The sequence below is a fragment of the Tamandua tetradactyla genome, chromosome 9 (genome assembly GCF_023851605.1).
Source record: "Tamandua tetradactyla isolate mTamTet1 chromosome 9, mTamTet1.pri, whole genome shotgun sequence".
NCBI classification, from domain to species: Eukaryota; Metazoa; Chordata; class Mammalia; order Pilosa; family Myrmecophagidae; genus Tamandua; species Tamandua tetradactyla.
This window is the reverse complement of record NC_135335.1, coordinates 30,592,470-30,611,333: the sequence shown is the minus strand read 5'-3', so window position 1 is coordinate 30,611,333 and position 18,864 is coordinate 30,592,470. Positions and strand designations below refer to the sequence as shown.

The 18,864-nt window shown below is 39.3% G+C and overlaps 1 long non-coding RNA gene across 3 annotated transcripts; it reads left to right on the top strand.

Moving 5' to 3' along the window:
- The first annotated feature begins 2,518 nt into the window (after window positions 1-2,518).
- Window positions 2,519-18,569, top strand: LOC143646905 (uncharacterized). Of its 3 annotated transcripts, XR_013157740.1 has the most exons (4): window positions 2,519-3,289; window positions 5,199-5,263; window positions 5,878-6,177; window positions 12,997-18,569. It is a non-coding gene; the product is annotated as an uncharacterized LOC143646905 (long non-coding RNA). The 3 variants fall into 3 exon arrangements; XR_013157738.1 differs by lacking the exon at window positions 12,997-18,569 and having other exon boundaries at window positions 5,878-6,246; XR_013157739.1 differs by lacking the exon at window positions 12,997-18,569 and having other exon boundaries at window positions 5,866-6,246.
- Window positions 18,570-18,864: the final 295 nt, after the last annotated feature.

Below are 18,864 nucleotides of genomic sequence, written 5' to 3'. Positions count from 1 at the left end.
TTTATGATGACAAGCCACTGTCTTAGTCTGCCAGGGCTGCTACAACTACCATACAGTGGTTTGGGTCTAAAGAATAAGAATTTATTGTGTCGTGGTTAAGGCATAACATTAAGATATTTGCTTTCTCCAAAGTCTGTCATGTGATAGCTTTCTGGCAACCTTCCACCACATGGGGATCTCTCTCTTTCTTGTTGTGTCTGCTCTTCTGGCTCTCACTGGCTTCTGGCTTCTTCCTTCTTCCAAGTAATTGTTGGAATTTCCTCTCTTTATAAGTCCTCAAGTCATATGGATGAAGGTTCACCTTGATTCAATTTGGCTTTATCTAAGTAGGTTCTCTGAAGAGCCTCTTCACAAATGGGTCCACACCTTAACTAATAATAACATTTTCAAAGATCTTATGTACAAGTGGGTTCGTACCCACAGGAATGTGGATTATTACTTAGACATGTCCTTTGTGAGGGATATGATTCAGCCCCAATGACCACCTTTAAACCTTCCATCTTTAGTATGTCCAAGGTTGCACACAACTTAATCCAGTAGATTTTGAGGTTTTGAGAGGTCATGAAATATTCTGGAGGCCAAATTTCTCTCCATATTCCAAGATGATTTCATTTTCCCCAGCAATGGAACACCTGAATCTTGAGTATATGAATACTCAAATCCTGTTTTAGGCAGGGTCCATATAGATAGAAACATAGGTATAGTTAATTCTTGCTGTGTTTTGCATCTATTAAATAATTATCACTGATATTATAGATTCAATAAGATATTTAGATTTAGTTGCTCTGGCAAAGAAATAGGATGATAATTCCTTAAATAAGCAAAAAGTTAATTTTTTTTTCATGCAACTAACTAGGGTGGAAGCATTACAAGCTGCTATGGTGGTTCCAGGTTGACTGACCCAGGCTCCTTCTGTCTTCTCACCTTCTCTAGAGTATTGCCCTGGTCCACGTGCTCTAAGGTGGCTCACCATTGCTTCCAGTCAGGTGAACAGGAGAGGGGAAGACAAGCTTTAAAGCCTCAACTAGAAGCCACAGGTCACTTCTGCTCATACTCCATTGGCCATAGTTTAGTTACATGACCAAGCCTAACTGCAATAGTGAGGAGAGAAGGAGACTGGGAAATGTAATCTTTATTCTGGGTGATCAACAGCTCCCTTACTTATATGAAGGGGGAGAACAGCTATTATGAAACAGCAGTGTTTGCCATGCACACAGCATCGATTCCTTAACTCACAAACATTTATTTTCCCATTCACAGGGGTGTGCACCTCTTCTGTGTAGCCCTCGTTTTTGCAATTTGTCTTGCATTTGTTTTTGCAATTGATTAACAGCTCTTTTCATACTAGGCTGTAAGTGCCATGAGGGCAGGGGCTGTGTCTGTTTTTGCGCATCCTTGTGTCTTCAGAGCCCAGCATAGGTCCTGTCACAGAGTAGGAGCTCAGTAAATAGCTTTTGAATAAATGAATGCATATACTTAGGGAACTTATTCTCTCCCAAATGCAGCTCACAGGTCACCTTCTTTGGGTATCTTTCCCTGGACACATCGTCAGCAGAATTAATGAGGACAGTCATCTCTGTACCTAGAGCACTCTTGTTCTGCTACTGGTAGAGGCATTGGTCTGTAGCATTATGGTGGTTTAGAGTGTCACACCCTGTTGACTGGTGAGCTTCTCCAGGGGCCCAGTCATCTCTGCATCCTCAGGGCTCATCACATGGCCAACACATGGGACACCCTCAATACCCTCAGTTTAATATGATTTGTGCTTGAAAAAGAATGGCTTACTTATAGAATAAATGTAAAATTTTGCTTTTCAGCTATAATGTGCTCTTGTCTACCACTGCTTGCTTTAGCTCCTTTACAAAAGCATTCTTCTTGAATTAAGTGTCCAGCCCTTTCTTCTCATCTGTTAATACTCAGTTGGAGAAAAGAACCTCACACCATGTTACATAAGCAAGTTGGGATCATGTAGGACATGGCCCCTCATGGATATCCCTCTGACCCCCAACTCCTCTTTCCCATTGTCAGAGGAACTCAACATTGCCTTTGCCTGGTAAATATGAGTAACATCTCCTTCTTCCTCTGTCCATTTATCTCATTCTTTCACAAATATTTATTAGGAATCTATTCTGTGCTGGTCTTGGTTAGATGCTAGTTTTAATAGGCACTGTCCTTTGGACCATAATCTACTGGGAAGGCAAATCTCATTTCCATCCTCTTTCTCTTGCCTTCAAACATAGAAACATTTTCTCAATCATATATGTTAGTTTGTAAGCAGCCGGAATGCAATATCCCAGAACTGGAATGGCTTTTATGAAGGGAGAATTTAATAAGTTGCAAGTTTACAGTTCTAAGGAAGTGAAAGTGTCCAAATTGAGGCACCAACAAGAGGTTGCCTTCACTCTAGGCAGATTGGTCTGTAACAGCTCTGTCAGCTGGGAAGTCACATGGCTGGCATCTGCTGGTCCCTTCCTCCTGGGCTCCATTGCTTTCAGTTTCTATCCATGTGGAGGTTCCTCACTTTGCTTCTCCAGGGCTGGCTTTCATCTCTTGGCTTCCCTGAGCTCTCTCCAGGTTCTGGTTTGCTTAACAACTCTTGGCAATGACTGCTGGACTTCAAGCATCTCCAAACATCCATGTCTCAGTTCTACATGTATCCGCCTCTGTTTCAGCTCTGCAGTGAAGTTTCTGTCATCTCTGAGGCTTCTGTCGTTTCTCCAAAATGTTTTTTCTTTTAAAGAATTTCAGTAAACTAATCAAGACCTACCAGGAATGGTTGGAGTCACTTCTCCATGTAATCAAAAGTTAATACCCACGATTGGGTGTGCCACTTCTCCATGGAGATAATTTAATCAAATGCTTCTATGCTGCCCTTCTTAGTTACATGCTCTCATCTCTCTTTCTCTTTGCTGCTAGAAGTTAAAAATGCGTGACTTGTGCTGTTGGTGTTCATTTCCTCTCTATTCATTACCTCCCTGCTCCTGTCCTCAATGACTGCCAAAATTGCTCTCTTAATGACCATAAAGAACCAGTCAAAAACAATGCCTTTTTCCTGAAGTTCATTTAACTTAATGGTTCCTTCCTTCCTGGAATCATTATATTCTTTGTTTGGCAGTGATTTCCTTTTACATCTTTAGCTTTGCCAAGTTAAGAGATGTTTCCTCTCCTTCAAAAAGTTGTCTACAAAAGAAATCTGAGATGGTGGAGTAGGGGAGGCTGTTTTCACCCCTCCTCCATGAAGCAACAAGAGAGAGGACAGAAAAAGCGACTGAGACTGCAGTGCCAGGAGGTGAGTGATCAAAGAGGTCGTTGGAATTTTGTGGGGTGGTCCTGGTAGAGAGAGGCAGGGGGTTCAAGACAGGGAAAGAAGGTTGAGTGTTCAGCCATGACCCCTCCAGGGACGGGTGGCAGCACATGACCCCTCCAGGGACGGGTGAGGATCTGAGGTAGTGGACGGTCCCTCCAATCCAATCTGCAGCTAACTGGGGAGACCTCCCCACATGGCTCTACAGCCGGCAGCACCCATGGCGAGCCTGGCACCTGGGAGTGGTGGCTTTGCCAGGTGCTGTGAATAGCCGTCCCATCAGGTGCTGTGAACAGTGAATCTATCGGGCACTGCGATCAGCTGTCCCATGGGGCATTGTGATCAGCTGGCCCATCCTGCATGTTGAGTCTGGCCATTCCATTGCTGTGCACCAGGATGGTGACAGCCACATTCAGGGAGAGGCGAGCCTGAGGAAAGGAGGACATAATGCTGAGTGAAATAAGCCAGGCAGAAAGGGATAGATACAGTATGATTCCACTTTTATGACCGTGGTAAAGGTAAAATCAAAGGCTTATAGTACAGAATATAAGGGACCTAGAGATACACAGAAGCTAGAGATGGGTGAATGGGTAGCTGATGAGGTTGAACTTAAATGTAAGAGAATAGATAGAAGTGAAGGCAGTTCACTCATGGGTCTATAAGAAATATTACCATATTGAAGGTGAACATGATTGAAAGAGATCGTATAGACCCATAAGTCCACTAATTAAAACATGGCTTTTCTGGGGTTCATAATGCTTTCAAACTGGCACAGTGGGACTAAGAATGGAAGCAGGGAGCTCAACAAAATTTTATTTTGAGAGTCTAAGGTAAAGTGTCAGAATAGAGGTAAAGATGGTCCTAAGAGACATTTCGAAGGGAAATAGGCCATTATGACAGATTAGATCTATATCTAACATAAGAGGGTCAAGAGTCAAAGGGAACCATGTGGTTAGTAATCTTTAACTGAGAAAACTGGAAGAATAAAAGTCTCAGTTATAGGAGTGGCATCTTTGATGGGCATCAGTTCTTATTTTAGACATAGTGAGTTTGAAATGATTTAAGATTATTGGGCAGTGGAAAGAGCCCAGGATAGGGATCAGTAGACTTTGCAGGGCTCCAGACTCTACCACTAATGGTATGACTTTGAGCAGATGAACCTTTGGGCTTTAACTCCTTCAACAAGGATTTATTGAGAACCTACAATGTATCAGACACTGTTTAATATACAAAAGGTAATCATAGAACAAAACAAAGAAAGCCCCTGCCCTTATGGAGCTTATATTCTAGCAGGAGAAAAAGACCACAGACAAAATTAGAATAAATTGTTAGGCTGTGATAAGTGCTATGAAGAAAATGATAGCAGAATAAAGGGGTAGAAAGGATCAAGAAGAGGTAATATCATAGAAAAGGCCATCAAAGTTGACCTCTCTGAGGAGGTGATCTGAGGGAAATGAGGGAACTTCAGAAGGATTCTAAAAGCCTCTCTCTATTTTGGGGCATTGAATCATGTCCCCTATGAAAGACATATTCAGATTTTCCATGGTAGTGTGAGTGTGAACTCATTTGTAAACAGAACTATCGAAGATGTTATTACTTGTTTAGGTGTGGGCAAATTGAATCAAGTTGGGTCTTAATCCATATGTCTGGCAGCCTTATAAATGGAGGAAATTTAGATTCACTCAACGATGAAGAAGCTAGAAGTCAGAAGAACCCAGAAAGTAGAGAAAAATTGCTATATGATGGAGAACTGCCACCCCCAGAATGCTGTTGACTTGGGGAGAAAGCTTGGCCTTGCTGATATCTTGATTTGGGACTTTTAGCTTTACAAATCATAAGACAATCAATAAATCCATGTTTAACCCAGCCTGTTTTACAATATTTATCATTACAGCCCTGGTAAATGAAGACATCTATGGTCTGTGATTCTAAATGAAGAAATTCTATAGTAATTTGGAGGTAAGCAATGGGGGCACAAATATGCAGTCATGGAGAAATATGCAGATTTGATAAACCACTGTCATCCTGGGTCCCTGGATGACTGCATGGATGAGACCGTAGAGCCCATGAGATCAAAGATAAAACTAGGGAGAAAAGCAAGGAGGACCACAGCAGCAACTGAAGCTGGGGGAGGAAGTGGGGGAAAAGGAAACAATGAAGGAAATAGAATGACCATGTCATAGTGAAAGAGCAATGGAAACAGACAGAATAAGGTTGCAGATATCCAGCAAGGAGGAAGTGGTGGTGAAGCAGGTCAGATTATGTGACGAGGTTAAGAACTGACACAAACCCTCAGATATGACTACAAAGCCACTGACAATGCTCATGGGCAGTTTCAATGGCAAGGTTAGAGGCAGAGGCTAAATTACTGGCCTTTCTCTGAGTAAGAGTTAGACCATAGTAACAAATAGGCCTTTTGATGATTTCAAGTTGTATGTACCTCAGAAAAGATCATGTTCTCTTAATCCATTCCTGTGGGGCAGACCTGTTGTGGGTAGGACCTTTTGACTAGGTTATTTCAGCTGAGTTGTGCACCAGGTGAGTCTTAATCCTCTTACTAGAATCCTTTATAGGAGGACAAAAGACAGAGAGAAGACACAGGAAAAGCCCCAAAGAAGTTAAGAAATGAAACTCAGAGAAGCACACAGAGAAGCTAAAAGAGAAAAACACATAGAAACTCAGAAAGGTGGTCACTGAAGCTAGAAACTGGAAGTAATACAGCCCAGGAGAGAAGGGAGAGACCAGCAGATGTCACCATGTGCCTTGCCATGTAACAGAGGCATCCAAAGTTGCCAGCAGCTGGTCTTTGGAGAGAAAGCATTGCCTGTTGATGCCTTGATTCGGACATTTTCACGGCCTCAGAACTGTAAATTGTAAGTTAATAAATCCCCATTTGTGGTAGTTTGAGGCTATTATGCATCCCAGAAAAGGCCATGTTCTTTTTTTTTTTTTTTTTTTTTTTTTAAAGGAAAGACAGAGAGAAGGAAGGAAGGATAGAAGGAAGGAAGGAAGGAAGAAAGGGAAACATCTTTAAACATTTTCTTGTTTTATTGTATTCTGTTTCTCCGTATTTGTTACATGGGCTGGGGCCGGGAATCGAACCGAGGTCCTCCGGCATAGCAGGCAAGCACTTTGCCCGCTGAGCCACCGCGGCCCGCCCCATGTTCTTTTTTTTTAATTGCAGTTTTACTGAGATATATTCACACAACATACTAACCATCCAGAGTGTATCATCACTGGTTCACAGTATCATCACCTATTTGTGTAGGCAACCCCAAGATTTATTTTAGAATATTGTCATTACTCCTTAAAAGAAATAAAAATACAAAAAGGATACCCAAATTCTCCCATATCCCTTATTCCCCCCTCATTCTTGACCCATAGCATTGCTGTAGTACATTTGTTACTGTTGATGAAAAAGTATTAAAATATTACTGTTAACTGTAGTCCAGAATTTGAAATAGGTACATTTTCCCCATATATCCCTCTATTATTAACTCCTTGTAATAGTGTCATAGATTTGTTCTAGTTCATGAAAGAACTTTAAAATATTTCTACAATTAATCCACCACAAGATTCGCTGTGTTATATATTCCCATGTTTTAACCTCCAACTTTCCTCCTGGCGACATACATGACTCTAAACTTCTCCTTTCCACCACCTTCGCACACCATTCAGCACTGTTAATTATTCTCACAATAACGTGCTACCATCACCTCTGTCCATTTCCAAACTTTTAAGTTCAATCTAATTAGACATTCTGCACATATTAAGCAGCTGCTCCCCATTCTTTAGCTTTTATTCTATATTTATATCTATGAGTTTTCATATTATAATGAGTTCATATTAGTGAGATCATACAACGTTTGTCTTTTTTGTCTCACTTATTTCACTTAACATAATGTCTTCAAGGTTCATTCATGTTGTTGAGTACTTCAGGACTTCATTCCTTTTAATGCTGAATAGTATTCCATCATATGCATATACCACATTTTGTTTATCTGTTCATCTGCTTATGGAAACTTGGGTTGTTTCTATCCTTTGGCAGTTGTGAATAATGCTGCTATGAATATCAGTGTGCAGTTCGTGTCCCTGCTTTCGGATATTCTGGGCATATATTGAGTAGTGGGATTGCCAGGTTGTAAGGCAACTCTATACTTAGCTTTCTAAGTATAGAATGAAACCGCCAATTCATTCTCCACAGCAGCGGTACCATTTTACTTCACCACCGGCAGTGAAAGAGTGTTCCTGTTTCACCACATCCTCGCAATACTTATAGTTTCCTGTTTAAGAGTGACCAATCTAAGAGGTGTGAAGTGATATCTCATTGTGGTTTTGATTTGCGTCTCCCTAATAGCTAGTGAAGCTGAGCATCTTTTCATGTACTTTTTAGCATCTGTATCTCCTCTTCAGTAAAAAGTCTATTCATGTCTTTTGCCCATTTTTTAATTGGGTTATTTCCAAATATTTTCTTCCATTGAGTTGGTTGCCTTTTCATCTCTTTGACAAAGTCCTTCAAAACACTGAAGTATTCATTTTTGTGTTCTCATTTATCCATTTTTTTTTCTTTTGCTATTTGTGCTTTGGGTGTAAAGACTAAGAAACTACTGCCTATCACTAGATCTTGGAGATGTTTCTTCTAGGAGTTTTCTGGTATTGGTTCTTCTATTTAGGTCTTTGATCCATTTTGAGTTAATTTTTATGTTCTTGTGAGAAAGGGGTTCTCTTTCATTCTTTTTGCTATGGATATCCAATTCACCATTTATTGAAGAGACTATTCTTTCCCAGTGGAGTGGGCTTGGAAGCTTTGTCAAAAATCAGTTGATCATAGATCTGAGGGTCTATTTCTGAACTCTCAATCTGATTCTATTGATCAATATGTCTATCTTTATGCCAGTACCATGCTGTTTTGACCACTGTGGCATTAAAATATGCTTAAAGTCATGAAGTGTGTTACCTCTCACTTCATTCTTCTTTTTCAAGATGTTTTTAGCTATTCGAGGCCTCTTCCCCTTCCAAATAAAATGGATAATTAGGTTTTCCAATTTTGCAAAGTAGTCTGTTGGACTTTTGATTGGTATTGAATTGAATCTATAGCTCAATTTGGGTAGAATCGATATCTTAACAACATTTCACCTTCCAATCCATGAACACAGAATGCCTTTCCATTTATTTAGATCTTCTTTGACTTCTTTTAACAATGTTTTGTAGTTTTCTGTGTACAAGTCCTTTACATTCTTGATTAAGTTTATTCCAAGATATTTGATTCTTTTAGTTGCTATTGTAAATGGAGTGTTTTTTTTCTTGATTACCTGTTCAGTTAGCTCATTTCTAGTATATAGAAAGACTACTGATTTTTGCTTCTTGATCTTGTATCCTGCCACTTTGTTGAACTTGTTTATTAATAAAAGAGTTTACTGTTGTATTTTCAGAATTTTCTAAATATAAGATCATGTCATCTGCAAATAATGACAGTTTTGCTTCTTCCTATCCTATTTGGATGCCTTTTATTTCTTTCCCTTGTGTAATTGCTCTAGCTAGAACTTTTAGTACAATGTTGAATAACAGTGGTGTTGGTGAGCAGCCTTGTCATGCTCCTGATCTTAGAGAGAAAGCTTTCAGAGTCTCACCATTGAGTATGATGTTAGCTGTGGGTTTTTCATAAATGTCCTTTATCATGTTGAGGAAGTTTCCTTTGATTCTTCCTTTTTGAAATGTTTTTATCATTAAAAGATGCTGAATTTTGTCAAATCCTTTTTCTGCATCAATCGAGTTGATCATGTGCTTTTTCTCTTTTTGATTTGTTAATGTGGTGTATTACATTAATTGACTTTTTTTGTGGTTAAACTACCTTTGCAAGCTTGTAATAAAACTCACTTGGTCATGGTACATAATTCTTTTAATATGCTGTAGAAATAATTCAATTTGCAATTATTTTGGTAAGGATTTTTGCATCTATAGTTATTACAGATATTGGTCTGAAGTTTCCTTTTCTGGTAGTATCTTTATCTGGCTTTGGTATTAGAATAGTGTTGGCTTCATAGAATGAATTAGGTAGTAGTGCTGGTTTGAAACTGTTATGTATTCCAGAAAAGCCATGTTTTTCTAATCCAATCTTGTGGGGGGCAGGCCTATTATTGGGTGGGACATTTTGATTAGGTTGTTTCCATGGAGATGTGACTGCTCATTCAAGGTGGGTCTTAATCAGTTTACTGGAGTCATTTAAAAGAGCTAATATAGACAGCCAAGGAATTTCAGATGCTTGCAGACAGACAGGAGCTCAGAGAGGAGGCCACTGCAGCCAGGAGCTGAAATCTAATCATTAATAATAATAATAATAACAATAATAATAGAATGTTATTTAACCACTTTGTCTGTGTATTTTCTGTTATTGATTTCTAGCTTCATTCCACTATGGTCAGAAAAAGTGCCTTGCATAATTTCAATCTTTTAAAATTTATTAAGACCTGTTTTCTGCTCCAGCATATGGTCTATCCTGGAGAATGTTCTATGATCACTGGAGAAGACTTTATATCCTGCTGTTTTGGGATGCAATATGTCTGTTAGGTCAAGTTCATTTATCATATAACTTAGTTTCTCTGTTTCTTTGTTGATCCTTTGTTTATATGTTCTATTTTATTGGCATTAATGGGGTGCTGAAATCTCTTACTATTATGGTAGAGTTATCTATTACTTTCTTCTGTTTTGCCAGTATTTGTCTCATGTACTTTGGGGTTCCTTGATTAGGAGCATACATAATATCTATGATTGTCATTTCTTTTAGGTAAATTGCCCTCTTCATTGATATATAGTGTCTTTCTTTATCTCATAACATTTTTGCATTTAAAGTCTATTTTGTCTAATATTAGTATAATTACCCCAGCTTTTCTTTGCTTACTAATCACATAGAATATCTTTTTCCGTCCTTTCACTTTCAACTTATTTGTATTATTGAGTGTAAGATGAATCTCTTGTAAACAGCATATAGAGGGATCATATTTTTAAATCCATTCTGCCAATTTGTGTCTTTTAAATGGGGAGTTTAATCCATTAACATTCAAAGCCATTACCATAAATCCGTTCTTAATGCAACCATCTTGTCACCATTTTCATTTGTCAGATATATTTTGCCTCTCTTTTTATCCTTTAAGTTACCCTTACTAACACTCTTCAATTCTGTACCGTCCTCCAAATCTCTTTTCTGTATTTTGTTTTCAGCTGGCAGCACTCCCTTTAGTAGTTCTTGTAGGGCCAGTCTTTTATTAATGAACTCTTTAAGTTTCTGTTTATCTGTGAATATTTCAAAGTCTCCCTCATTTTTATAGGACATTTTGAAGGACAGCTTTGCTGGATAGAGAATTTTTGGCTGGCAATTTTTCTCTTTCAGTGTCTTAAATATATGGTACCGTTGCCTTCTTGCCTCCATGATAGCTGATAAAAAATCAGCACTTATTCTTATCTGACCTCCTTTGTGTGTGGTGAATCACTTTCTCTTGCTGCTTTCAGAATTTTCTCTTCTTTAGCATTTGACAGTCTGATTACTATGTGTCTTGGAGTGGATCTGTTTGAATCCATTCTGTTTGGCATATGTTGGACATCTTAGATTTGCATATTTATGTTATTTATAAGGGTTGGGAATTTTTCAGGCATTATTTCTTTGATTATTCTTCCTGGCCCTTTTCCTTCTCTTCTTCTGGGACACCCATATGTGCTTTGTGCTATCAATCAATTCCCTGCTCAACTTTTTCCATTTTTTTCTCCATTTGTTCTTTCGTTTGTTTAAAGTTTGTTCATCTGTCTTCTAGCTTGCTGATTCTTTCTTCTGCCTCTTCATGTATGCTGTTTTGTGTCTCCAGCATATTTTTAATTTCACTTACAGTGTCTTTTATTTCTATAATGTCTGCTATTTTTGTATGTATTCTTTCAAATTCTTCTTTATGCTCTTCTAGTGTCTTCTTAATATTCTTTATATCTTTATACACATTTTCCTTCACTTCTTTGAATTGTTTCTCCAAAATCACTCCTGGTACCAATCTGTGTTATTCAGGATTCTTTAGAGAAACAACCAACAGTAGAGATCTGTAAATACGAGATATATAAAGGTGTCTCATGCAACTGTGGGAATGAAAGAGTCATTCTGATGAAGGGTCTGGATGAACTCCACAGGAGAGGCTCACTGGCTGAAGAAGCAGTGAAAGAGTCTGTCTTTCCCCTTAAAAGCCTTTGGTTGATTGGATTATATCATGGTGGGAGACACACCTTAGTTGATTGCAGATGTAATCAGCCATAGATGCAATCAACTAACTGATGACTTAATACACCAGCCTTCCGGTTTATCAAACAGCCACATAATATCCTTGCAGCACACAAAACTCTATTCTAGAACTCTAATCTCAGATGTCCAATTCCATCTCATCCCCACAATCAGTCAAAGGAGCCATGACAAACCCTTTTATTCCTTTCAATCTCACATTTCCTTATGGCAAATGAGGCTATTTCTCTGCCCCTCAGAAAAGACTGTTAGCATTTCTACCTTTTTCTTCCTAGTTCCCCATCCTTGTTCTCACAATCTTTTTCCTCTAATGATTTGAACCTCCCCAGTCAGCACCAGTCAGGCCAGTGCTTGCTTGACCAGACAATCAGACACAATCATTTGGCAAGTTAACACCAGAACCCAACCATCACAGTCAGGTACCCAGGCAGGGGTGCAGACCATCTCTGATGGGCCTGGGATAGGGTCTGGAGAGGCTCTGAAAAGTCCTGCAGTTTTCGCCTGGCTTTCTAGTCTGCCCAGCAGATAGCACTGTTCAGTGGCTTAATTATCCTCAAAAGTTGTTTACCCCCTGGGTCCCACAGTGTCTGACCAGGCAGGGCTGAAACGGTGGGGTTCCTGTGTCCTCAGTTTGCTGGCCTAAATATGGCTCAGTGTGGGGCTGTGACCCCGCTTTACTGGTGATGAAGTATTTCCCCAGCTGCCCCAGTGTGCAGCCTTCCCCCAAGCAAGGATCAGGATGCCAGATACTGTTTTCCTCAAGGGTGGGGATGGGCACCAGCACACTTGACTGGAAATACAGTCTCTATCCTTGTTTTCTTAGACTATTCATCCCTCACTAACCTGGGCCTTGAAATGTCCTCCCTTGTCCCCTGAGTCCCCAAACAATTGATTCAGACTGCTTCTGCCTGGCTACTGGCTGGTTTTGGGGAAAATGCTGCCATTTCCTCCTTAAACCTCCATTTTGGAAACTCCTCCTTCTTGCCCTTTTATGTTCTGCCCTCCCCTACTGCTTAAGTCCTGATGAAGGCCCCTTTGGACTTGGATATCTGTGTCTGGAAATAGAGGGGATCTGTCTCATTGCTGTGGGATATTTTATAGTCTGTGTCCCTGGTGGGAGGTGGAAGGGGTTCTGGCTTCTACTTCTGTGTACTTCTCAAGCTGTGTGAGACCAAGTGAGAGGAAGGGGAGAGGGCCAGCCTGCCTGGGACAGAAGTTTCCTACTTGATATTTTTCTCCTTCTTTGATTCAGCATTTGTGGATCCATCTCCAGTTTATACCTTCCTCCTGAGTTCTGAACAAGTGAGAATTGTTGTGTTTATCACTGAATCTCTGAGAAGAGGTTTTCAGTAGGTATTTATAGCACCATGTTGATGATGTCATGCCACCATGTTCTTTATTCTTTTTTTAACATGAGCAGGCACCGGGAATCGAACCCAGGTCTTCGGCATGGAAAGCAGGAACTCTGCCACTGAGCCATCGTGGCCTGCCCATCACCATGTTCTTTGAATGTGCACCTGTGAGTGTAGGTTAACTGTATTTGGGACCTTTATATTAGGTTATTTCAATTGAGATGGGACCTTGAATAAGGTGGGTCTTAATCCACTTAATGGAGTCCTTTGTAAGAGGATAAAACACTTATAGAAGCTAAGAGATGAAACCAGAGAGTACAGAGAAGCCCCAGAGAAGCTGAGAAACAAGGACACATCCACAAAAGTTGAGATAGAAAGCCACAGGAAGCAAGAAGCTGAACAATGGTGGAATCCAGAGGAGAAGGGAGAGACCAGGAGATATGCCTTGCCGTGTTAACCAGCTAAGGACTGAGAGTCACCAGCAGCCCGCCCCCGAATACTGCAGTCTTCAGGAGGAAAACACCATCTTGACGATACCTTGATTTGGACTTTTTCTCAGCCTCAAACCATGAATTCCCATTGTTTAAACTGACCCATTTCGTGGTATTTGATTGATACCACAATTGTATCAATTGTATCAAATTGATACAATTGGACAATTGTAAAAGTCAAGCCATTTTTGCTCTATTTCATTTCATCAGCTTTGGCAAATGGAAACATGCTTCAACATTTCATGGATTAAAATAATGAAAGTTTATCTTTTTCTTACCCAGCAGTCTCAGCAGCTATTCAGATCACCAAGGTAGCTTTCCTTCATTTGGCCAGTCAGAGACCTTGACTGATGGTGGCTCTGCCATCCCTTTCAAGGTCACCCGGGTATTGAAATCTTGGTCAGCTGGAAGAAAAAGGTCATGGAAGAGTTGATGGGGTTATTTTGTGGGTAAGGCCTAGAAGAGGCAAGTATCACTACTTGCATTTCAGTGGAAAGAACTTGGTCACATGCTCACACCTGGCTGTAAGGAAGTTGGGAAATGTCCAAGAAGAAAGGAGAAAGGATTTTGATGGCCCATTAGCAGTCACTGTCACAGGTCAGTAGGTCAGAGTGTCAATAGAAAGTGGAAACACTGAGTGCAGACTAGCATTTGTGAAAGTGGGACATTAGTTCCTCAAGATGCTCTGGAACACAAAGTTATAAATTTGAAAATTTGGGAAGTGCTGCCTTCCATATCACTTTCTTGAAGAATCATAAATCAGTATTAACACTTCTAGGGAATCTTTCAGTCAAGAGGCAAAACATTTCCTTAATGTTCTTGACCTTGGAACCTCTGGGTTTGTAATGAGGGTATGGGTCTGGTAGGATGCCTATTAATATCCTGTGGGACACAGCTAGGAAACACTAATTAAGCTTAGGGAGACCCCAGGGTAAGTCAAGGATATGTTAAGATGGCAGCTGTAGGTTTGAATGAAGACTTAAAACAGAGACATCTTTGGAAAGGGGGAGGTTCAAATCATTAGAGGAAAAAGATTGTGAGAATAATGATGGGGAACTAGGAGGAAAAGGGTAGAAATGCTAACAGTCTTTTCTGAGGGGCAGAGAAATAGCCTCATTTGCCATAAGGAAATGTGAGATTGAAAGGAATAAAAGGGTTTGTCATGGCTCCTTTGACTGATTGTGGGGATGAGATTGAATTGGACATCTGAGATTAGAGTTCTAGAATAGAGTTGTGGAGAATTTCTTAACAGCCTTGTTGTGGGTTGAATTATTTCCCTCCAAAAGATATGATCAAGCTCTAAGCTCTGGAATCTGTGAATGTGACCTTATTTGGAAACAGCGTCTCTGCAGAGGTTATTAGTTAAAATAAGAAAAGATCATAATGGATTAGGGTGGGCCCTAATCCAATGACTGGTATCTGTATGAGGAAAAAGGGGAGACAGACAGATGCAGAGGTAAGATGGCTACACTGGTTTGGAGCTGTGATGTACACTATAAAAAGCCGTGTCTTCTTAACCATCCCTGTAGGGCAGACCTATTGTTAGGTAGACCTTTTGATTAGGCTGTTTCCATGGGGATGTGATCCAGCCCATTCAAGGTGGATCTTAATCCCCTTGCTGGAGTCCTTTATGAAAGGATAAAAGATGGATGAAGCTCAAAGAAGCTAAGACTGTAAATGTCCTGTGAGAAACAAGAAGGACCCACAGGAGCCCAGAGAGCCATTTTGAAACCAGAACCAAGAGAGAAGGGCCAGCAGATGTTACCCTGTGCCTTCCCACATGACAGAGGAGCCCCCGATGCCAGCCGCCTTTCCTCTGAGAAGGTATCTTCTGCTTAAAGCCTTAATTTGGACATTTTCATGGCCTTCAAACTTTAGACTTGTAACCTAATAAATCTCCATTGAAAAAGCCAACACATTTCTGATATATTGCATTTGGGCACCTTTAGCAAACTGAAACAATGGCTATGCGAACATGAGGTCAAAATTGGAGTGATGCAGCCACAATCCAAGAAACACCTGGGGCCCATGGAAGCTGGAAGCATCCTGCCCCACCCACTCCAAGACATCAGAGGGAGCTTGGCACCTTGATATCAAACTTCTTGCCTCCAGAACTGTGAAAGAATCAATTTCTGCTGTTTTAAACCACTCGGTTTGTGGTCATTTGTGATGGAACCTCTAGGAAACTAAGACAAGACTGAAGGTCTAAACTTTTCTGAAGATTAGCAAATTTATGGAAATTTCTAAATATGCTTTATAAATTAGCACACAATTAGATTTATAAATTAGTAATTCCCTGTCTCTGAAACCTGACAAAGACAGTGGTAGAAAGAAAAAAAAATGACAGCATGATCTCAAATAGGAATTACAGATGCCATATCCATCCCACCCGCTCAGCTCTCACACTGCTGGAGCTCTGATTAAATTTCCCAGCATGTGGTGTTGCTGATGATTAGTGGGTTATGTGGGGCTTGCAGTTCGCATAATGCCTTTTGCTCATTCTCTCATTTAATCATCACTGACTCATGCTGAGTCTCGCATGACAAATGGTGAATGACAGGGTGGCCCGTATAGCAGGGAAGAGGGCCTGCTAAAGAAGATCCATCTTCTAATTCTACATCTGTTAATACTGCCTCATCCCCTTGCTTAATATTTTCTCTTTGCATCTTTATATAGTCTTCAAAGGGTATCATATATTGTCTTCTCTTGTTAAAAAGAGTTTAGCAGAGAAGGGCTCTGTGGCTCTCCACTGGAAGCATCCCCTCCTATCCAATGCAGATTCCATCAGTTTTCTTTAGCTTGCTGTGAAAATGTTCTCAGGTGTTGTATCACCATCTGATCCGTGAGGATGTTACAAAAGACTTTGTCAAAAATTTCACCAAAATAAGGACAATAGTGCACCCATGATCATTTCTTTAATTGACTTTATTTTAGAAAAGAAAATGAGGTTAGTCTGGCCTGATTTATATATGTTTATCTCATAGGGGAATACATATGGACCCCTAGAGAGCTCTTCTAAGTACTCACAATTTTTTGAAATATATTCTGGAATTTTTTCAGAGATCAATATTAAGCCTACCAATCTGTAATGTTCATAAGCCACGTTTTATCAATTACAACTTTTTGCCTATGATCAACCTATGGTATCAGATTGAGTTCCTTTGGAGTGGCTGGATACTTTTATTTTATTGGCTATTCTATCTTGGGGGAGTTTCCCACTCTGTCCCCCTCTTTCTTTTTATTTAGAAGTTGTTAGGTTTACAGAAAAATCCTGCAGAAAGTAAAGAGTTCCCAAATAACCCCCCCCCACACACACACAGGCACACACTCACACAGTTTTTCTTATTAACACTTTGCATCAGTGTTAATATTGTTATAATTGGCATATTATTATTATTATACTGTTAACTATACTCCATAGTTTATATTAGGCTTCACTGTTTGTGTTGTATATCTTTTTTTTTTTTTACAATTTTATTCTAGTAACATATTCACACCCTGAAATTTCTCCTTTTAACCGCATACAAATATATAATTCAGTGGTGTTAAATTACATTCACAATGTTGTGCCATCACCAATATCCATTAACAAAATTTTTCTATCACCCCAAATAGAAACTCTGTGTCTAATCCCTGCCCTCATCCTGAGCCCTGATAACCTGGTAATTTTAGACTCTATGAATTTGCTTAATCTAATTATTTCGTATCAGTGAAATCATACTATATATGTCCTTTTGTGTCTGGCTTATTTCACTCAACATGATGTCTTCAAGATTCATCCATGTTGTCTCATGTATGAGAACTTCATTCCTTTTTACTGCTGAATAATATTCCATTGCATTCATATACCATATGTTGTTTATTCATCTGTTGAGGGGCTCTTGGGTTGCTTCCATCTTTGGCAATTGTGAATAATGCCACTATAAACATCAGTGTAAAAATGTCTGTTCAAGTCCCTGCTTTCAATTCTTTTGGGTATATACCTAGAAGTGAGATTACCAGATCATATGGTAATTCTATACTTAGCTTTTTGAAGAACTGCCAAATTGTTTTCCATAATAAGTGCACCATTTTACATTCCCACCAACAATGAATGAGTGTTCCTATTTCTCCATATGTTCTCTAACACTTGTTTTGTTCAATTTTTAATAACAATTCTAGTGGGTGTGAAATATTTCATTGTGTTTTGACTTTAATTTCACTAATGACTAATGATATTGAGCATCTTTTCAAGTGTTTGTTGGTCATTTGTACATCTCTTTTGCAGAAATGTATATTCAAGATTTTTGCCCATTTTTAAGTTAGGTTTTTAGTCTTTTCATTGTTGAATCATGGGATTTCTTTATATATTCTGGATATTAAACGCTTATTGGATATGTGGTTTCCAAATATTTTCTCCTATTCTTTAGATTATCTTTTTACTTTCACAATGAAGTCCTTTCAGACACAAAATTTTAAAGTTTGATGAGGTCCCATTTTTATATTTTTTCTTCTGTTATTTGTGCTTTTGGTGTAAATAAAGTCAAGAAACCTTTGCCTAACACGAGGTCCTGAAGGTGTTTCTCCAGGTTTTTTTTCCCTAGGACTTTTATAGTTTGGGCTGTTATATTTAGGTCTTTGTTTCATTTTAAATTAATTTTTGTACATGGTGTGAGATGGTAGGGGTCCGCCTTCATTCTTATACATATGCCTAAAGAGTTTTTAAGAAGGAGCTTCCCAGTGCGATTTATTGAAGAGTAGTAAAAACCTAAAATTGAGGAATTGTAACCCATACCAAACTCTGAAATCTGTTCTAGAACTAATTGTTGTGATGTGCTTTGAAATTTGTTGCTTTTTTGTACATATGTTATTTTTCACAAAAAAAGAAGAAAGTCGATTGTAACGATAAATGCGCAGCTATTTGATATTGTGAACCATTGATTGTATGTTTTGGATGATTACATTATATATATATTATATATAAGAACAAAAAATAAAAAAAATCAATTGACCATAAATGTGAGGGTTTATTTCTGAACTCTCAGTTTGATTCCACTGGTCTTTCTGTCTGTCCTTTGGCCAGTTCCATGCTGGTTTTTTCATAAGCACTTCCTGTCCTTGTGGTGATAACACTGCTGTGATCACAGACATTTGGGGTTCAAACTGACTATAGGTATGAAGATACTAAATTGTTGGACAAGGGGTAATGGACCTTAAGATTAAGGTTAACTTGATTCCAGCCCATGCTCTTCCCACTGACCACACTGCCTCCCAGCACTTACAATGTTACTTAGGAATCTTTCTCATGGGTGCTTTTTATTAACTAACTTGCATGAACAAAGATGTAGGGTTTGAATCAATTCTATATATGTAATTGTTCTGTTTCTCTGCATGTGTCCTAGTTCCCAGGAATGGAAAGTGCTGACTTAGGGCATGGTGGGATCCCATCTTAACAGATGTCCTAGT